Source organism: Onychostoma macrolepis, chromosome 01 (genome assembly GCF_012432095.1).
Source record: "Onychostoma macrolepis isolate SWU-2019 chromosome 01, ASM1243209v1, whole genome shotgun sequence".
Taxonomy (NCBI): domain Eukaryota; kingdom Metazoa; phylum Chordata; class Actinopteri; order Cypriniformes; family Cyprinidae; genus Onychostoma; species Onychostoma macrolepis.
The window spans coordinates 36,890,747-36,897,568 of record NC_081155.1 but is presented as its reverse complement, the minus strand read 5'-3'; positions in this window follow the sequence as shown (position 1 = coordinate 36,897,568).

Genomic DNA, 6,822 nt, shown 5'->3' with positions numbered 1-6,822 from the left:
CATCAGATTGGACAAAAATCTGTGAAGTGAAGGATGAATCATCAATGTAAAAAAAAAACAAAAAAACATTTTAAATGTGCATAATTATTTAGCACACTAATACAGTAGATATGAAAGACTTTAAAGCTGATAGATGTGTACTAGATATGCCCAAAACAGAGCTGTGCACCATTCAGAATGGGACTGCAGATGTTTGAAGGTCCAATCTTGAAATAGCAAAGGATATAGAATTAAAATTCAACAAAATCCAAACAACTCCAATAAGTATAATTCTAAGATAACAAAAGTTTGTCAAGACGAACTCTAAATGTTAGTGTGACATGCTTATTTAAAATAAATAAATAAATAAATAAATAAAATAAGTTGTATACAGTAGGAGTCACTTGAAGTGGATCTCTTCACTGTATGTGAAGTATATGAGACTTCAGATGGGTGCTCGCTGCATTATTGTGGACTAGCATCTAACAGTTTATGCAACATTATGTTCAAATGTAGACTGGGATAAGGGCTGAGGATGACATTTGGGACAGGGCCTTTACATATAACAGTCACAGAGATTTACTACAGACAAACAAGACAGCACATGACACCGGGGAAATCGCTTCATTTCCTATATTGTAGAACTTCAGCAAAGGTGAGCACTACAGAGCTGCCAAAAACAGAATTCCTCCGTTTACACACTTTTACAGTTGGGTTTTTGTTCCAGGCTGTTTTTGGAAGAAGCAATCTCTGATAACGATCCACACTTGGAAAATCATTTCAGTACAAAAAGAAATGACAAGCCCCTGGCATTTCTCAAAAAACAAAAACCATTTGTACTAAATGCATTCTGAAAGCTACATTCATTAGTTTCTGCCCTTATTTTACTTGCAAATGAGCTTCCAGTCTAAATCTAAATGGCCATGTCATTATTTGACTGTTTGTTCAATTTAATATTTTTTTTCTCTTTTTGACATCCTAAGTAGCCACGTCGGTTGTGAGCCAGCAACGTAAACACATAATGATTATTAGCATACCGTGAGCAGTGCTTTCCCTCATCCAGACTCCCCAGGTCCATCTGCCCAGTGCTGTCCATCATCACATTGCTGCCTGAAGCCACAATTATGACTATTGTGGTTAATAAACTCAAGCACTGAATAAGAAATGTACAATTAGACGAGACATATGCAATCCCGCGGCATGTTGTATTCATGAGCTTCATGACCTCTGATGAACGGCAGCTGAAACATTGCCTGAAAGGTCATTAAGCACATATAACTTTCTTCTGTAAAACTGAAAGATTATTGACTCGTGTTGTATTTAGAAGTTGGCTATAGAAATAGAATTTTGATTTCAAACGTATTCTGACTATGATTTCAAGTGGTAAAACCTAACTAAGTAACCTAACTACACTTTTTAAACAAGACTTTATACAGATCAAATGTTTAATACCCAAAGACAAACGCAAATGACATTTTACAGAGCTTTAGTTACACATTTGAGTTTTAATACCTTGCACTTAAAAGCAAATTTCTAAACGTCCTGTCGCATACAAGCATTTGGCCACAGAAGTGGGTATTGGGACATGGCCCTATGACCAGCACCCAATTGACCTATCGGTAAGCCCCTCCCCTCGAACGCAGACTAGCCAAAGGCAGTCGAGTATCAGTTGCACGGGAAGCGGAACTCGGACATCTTTAGGTTTCAGCGCCATAGAGAAACATTGGAAGATCCGAAGCTCGCATCGGTTTTATGGGGTTTATGCTTTAAAAATGGAAAACCGATGTGCCTGGGGTACTTGTAACACTGATTCCAGGTATCCTGAGAGGATGGGCAATATCATTTATTTTATTACATTTCCTAATCCAAACAAAACAGAGCAAAATGTCCCTAAGTATTCACCCCAATACAAATGAAGACAAAAACATTCATTTTCTGGTTTTCATACACTCATTAAGTTACAGTTTTCATCTGCTCAAGCAGAACGTTAATGTTACCTTGTGCTTTAGCAAAGTATCTCTGGCTAAAACTAGCTAACGTTAAAGTTAGTGAATCCATGCTAACGTACAAACTTAAATAGCCAACTGTTCTCGCGTCTTGTACAGTGTTGGTCAAAAACATAAACGTAGGTCTACATTTCAGTGCCTCTGCATATTAAACTGGTTAAATGTACATTAATTTAATCGTACCCTGCGATACATGAACAGTGTTGATCCTGCATTAGGGATGGGCGATATGGGCTTAAAAGTATATCACGATATTTCTGGTATTTTATTGCGATAACGATATCAATGATGATAATTCAGGGAATCCTGTTTCTTTAGAGAAAAGTATTATGTTTCCTATTTTTACTCAAAATAGGGTGTTGTGAGCATTACTGAGACCTGCATGTTGTCATCCGCGATCGTGATGACTGACCGTAATATGAGACTTCTCCCACTTGCAATGTGATCTGTAAACCCTCTTTCGAGTTACCCACCGTATTTATTTTTAAATATTTTATAAATCCTTCCATGGAATAATTAATTCCCATTTGGTGGCCTTCTGTGTCCAAAATTGTGCAAAAACATCGTGGGACAAGGTTTTCACACTGCAGCTGTCATTGAAAGACGGTGAGCAACTCCTTTTGTTTGTCCGAGGGAGCAACAGTAACTAAGGGGGGCGGGGCTTACCGATAGGTCAATAATAAAAACAGGTTACATGACTGCCCAGTTGAACAGGTCAGCTTAAACCAGTACAAACCTTCAGGAAGGTCTACTGTGGTTGGTGGTGTTACAGTTGGAGCAGTGGACCAACACTGCTGTTCACCAGCCAGTTGATCATCCAGCATGGTCTTTCTGATGAAGCTGGTTGACCCAGGACACTCTAGATACGTTATTTAAGAAGTAATATAGGGATTCTGGTATCCAAAACTCAACATATGTTGGGGACCAGTGCTAGTCTTTTCAGCAGAATGAAAATCATATTATTAGTAAGCCAAATTTATAATGCCCTCACAGCACAAGCAAACTTTTCAGATCACTCCTACAAGCTCTGGTAGGAACCACATGATGTTTTAATGACAAAATCACTGAATAGCCGGTGTATCCATTAACATTTATTTCGGCCAATCAGAGACACATTATCTCCGTTAGCGGTGCATATCGATCAGAGGTCGTCCATTATGACTTCGGGTTAATTAGCACCCGAGCTTCAAACATGGCTAGAAATGATCTCCACGTAATAAGTACACACACACAACCCAAGAGATAACCACAGCTCTTCTCACACTCTAATCAACAAAATAGTCCTCGATCTTTGTCTCTCTCTCAGGGAGCTATCTCTTCAGCTTTCAGTGGGTAGTCTATCTAAATAGCACCCTATTGTCTTTAATTCCATTTTGATCCTATTATAGGGAGGGAAGTGTCTTAAATAAGCTCTTTCAGCCCTAAATGGCTCTGTGAGCCCTCTGTCTGGTAGACAATTAGTAGGGCACAACAGCCCGTACTACAGAGAGACAATAAACCAAGTGGGTTTATTGAATTGAATCTCATGACACAAAATGAAGCTAAACTCTTAGGCGTCGGGTTCAGCGGGGAGACAGCGGATGTCCTAATTAAACTGACACCCCGTCTAAATTATCCGTGCAGGGACGGATTGAATCATCGTAACGGCGCACACAAACTAGCACATCTCCACAGGTGCTGAGGGACTACACGAGCAGGCGTTGTCTCTACAGACCGAACATACAGAGAACATGAAGTTGAAACTCAAATGTGGATTTGCTAATGAGGGTTTTATGTCTCAGGTGTGCAGACCACCTACATTCATCTCCGACATCAACTGGAGAGAGAACAAATTGCGTCCGATGAATACAGATCAGAACTCCTACGAACTAAAAGACAAACAGCTTTAAAACATCATCAGGGAGATATTTTGGGTGCAAAAAAATAATTAAAAAATCAAGTCAAGGAAGAGAACACAATTAGAAATGGAGAACCAAACATCTCATACTGCTCATGAAATCACTGGGAGATTGTAGATATCCAGCCCAGCTAACATCTTACTGTTTAAACACTTTACATGTTAAAAAAAAATCACCACAGCAAGTGAACATTAAAACAAGCATGTAAGGGGAATAAAAGAGACAAGCAGCATTTTACAGGTACCCTGCTGCCTGAAGCAAGTGCTATACGGCATAACTCCATTGGAAAAAAATAATGGTGGCTGGTCTGGGAAAAATGATATAAAATAAATAAAGATGAAAGAAAGAAAGAAATTACAAATTAATCATACTATGAATATATAAGGTCATGTTGAGTGCATGCATTGTGTGCATATGATATACTGCACACTTTCACAAATTTTTAGGTAAGTGTGGTATTCAATGCATCATTGTTTAGTCTCACATTACAGTTTGCGTTAATATAACGGATTCGATTTTATTTTTATACTAGTCTTAGATTTTATTTTTATACTATACTAGTTTTCATTTTAATTCTAGTTAAAATGTTACATTTAGTTTATTTAGTTTTAGTTATTTTAGTACCTCAAGTTAAACTAAATGAAAATGAGAAATGTTGCTAATAATATGGTGAAAAAATAAGCTTAAATTATATATTTATTTATTTTACAGTTAATATTTATTTTGTTTCAAGTAATTAAATTTATTTATTTATTTATTTATTTTTGTTTTAGTTAACAACAATAAGCCTACCAAGCATACACAACATTTACATACTGTGCACAATATTACAAACTTACAGTTATTTTATATTTACTGGTAAGAGTAGTGTGGTTGTATACCATTCCGAACAAAGCCATTAAAGCTTTGACTTTTCAACAATACATTAACGATGCATTATTCCACCTTATATCGACATATACACAACATTCTCCCTATAACCTTATTTTTATTATTTATTGCTAACTTTTTTCCGCAATTACTTTCTATATATTTAGTCTTCTATTATTTTTACATTATTTTTACATAATGCTTTACATTATTTTCTTTTTAAATAGATATGCTATGCTTTTCCAGTTTAAGTGCACTATTATTTATCCCAACAATAAAGTAAATTAAACTAAAACAGGAAGTTGCATTTGTGTGCTCTTTTGAAACAAGTCACCATTTTTCCTTAAGCTGTGTGGTAGAACCCTTCTCCCTCTCTCTGTTTATAGTATATTTAGAAGAAGTATTGCTGAGTGTGAACAGCAGAGAGAGGACTGTTATTAAGACCTGTCTGCTTTTATTACAGTGGCTCAGGAGGCACACGTGGGACAGGTTATAGCCAACCTGAATGGCTGTGATAAATTCAGGCCTGAGCACAGGAGACAGATTAAATTCAGTCAGGGCCCAGTCGATGGCTCTGTATTAAACGACAACGGAAGAGAAGGATAAAACAGAATGTCACCAATATGGTTATTAACTGGAATCAGTCTCTGTGAACGACTCAGACAGTTAGCATATACTGATAATGGGACATAGGAGAGAGAGATGACAGGAGAAAGCGGGAAAGATGAGGAGAGAACGGAATAAGAAGTCAGGCACACTGAAGAGAAAGGAAAGAGGGGATGGTTTAGATGGTAATAACAATGTCAGAGCCATGACGCTGTAGTCTGACCCGCAATTTGTTTCGATCCCACTTCCCCTCTGTCATAGTGTCTCATTCCCATACCGATTTCCTGTCCACACTTATATGCTGGTCTTGTTGTGAAGAATTCATATTTGCATGTTATTCCCAAAACATTGGAGTAACTTTGGAATAACATGCACCATGTTTAACATCCTTTTACATTTATGCTTGAAGGGAAAGTTCACCTAAAAATGAAAATCCAGTCATTATTTACTCACCCTCGTGTTGTTCCAATGTCATATGCCCTTCTTTCCTTTTCAGACCACAAAAGGCTTGCGCTTGTCCATATAATGGCAGTGGATAGTGACCAGCATCAAGCTTTTAAAAGAAAAGTATTATGAACACACAGTCCTTCAGTATGTCGCATGGGACCATTTAGTTAAACTTTTGCCTTTTTTTTTTTAAATCTCCTTTTGTGGTCCAAAAAAGAAAGAGGGGTATATATTACTATGAACAACAATATATTACTATGCGAAAAAAACAAAAAACAAAAAAAAACAATTATGAATATTTTATATTATATGATATATTATATTATACTAGTTGATCATTTCATTATGATTTCTGTTATCATTCAAATTGTTAGACAATTTAATATGGACTTTAAATATTACAATATTAATAATAATAATAATAATGTTGTTATTAATTAATAGAAACATCAGTATTATCACTAAGATTACTGTTTATAATAAAATACAATAGAGAATGGTTATGATCATAATTATGATGCTGATTATTATGTTAAATTATAAATAAACATTTTGTTTCTCTTTACTGTAATATCTTGTAGTTAAAACATTTTAGCATTTCTGATTCATTATTTAGACTCTGCTAAACATAATTATTGTTTTGTGGGATTGGCAACAATGTCACTTTAGCATTCATGCCAGTAAACCATTAATATAATAATAGCTGAATGCGGAATCTTCACTCACTGGTGGAGCGTTGCGAGGAGAGCTGCAGGCATAGAGAGAGAGAGAGAGAGAGAGAGAGAGAGAGACTGAAAAATGGAGACAGAATGATGGAGATTGATGAAGTGAGTCCAAATGATTGCCAGTTGTCACCTAGACACAGACCCTGATGGACTAATCATACAGCCTATGACAGTGGCATGAACACACACACACACACACACATTTGAGTCCTGCTATGTTGTCTATGATAAGTACACTCACAGACGTCAAAAAGATGGTTATTATCTGTCTCTCTCACAGTCTACTGTCAT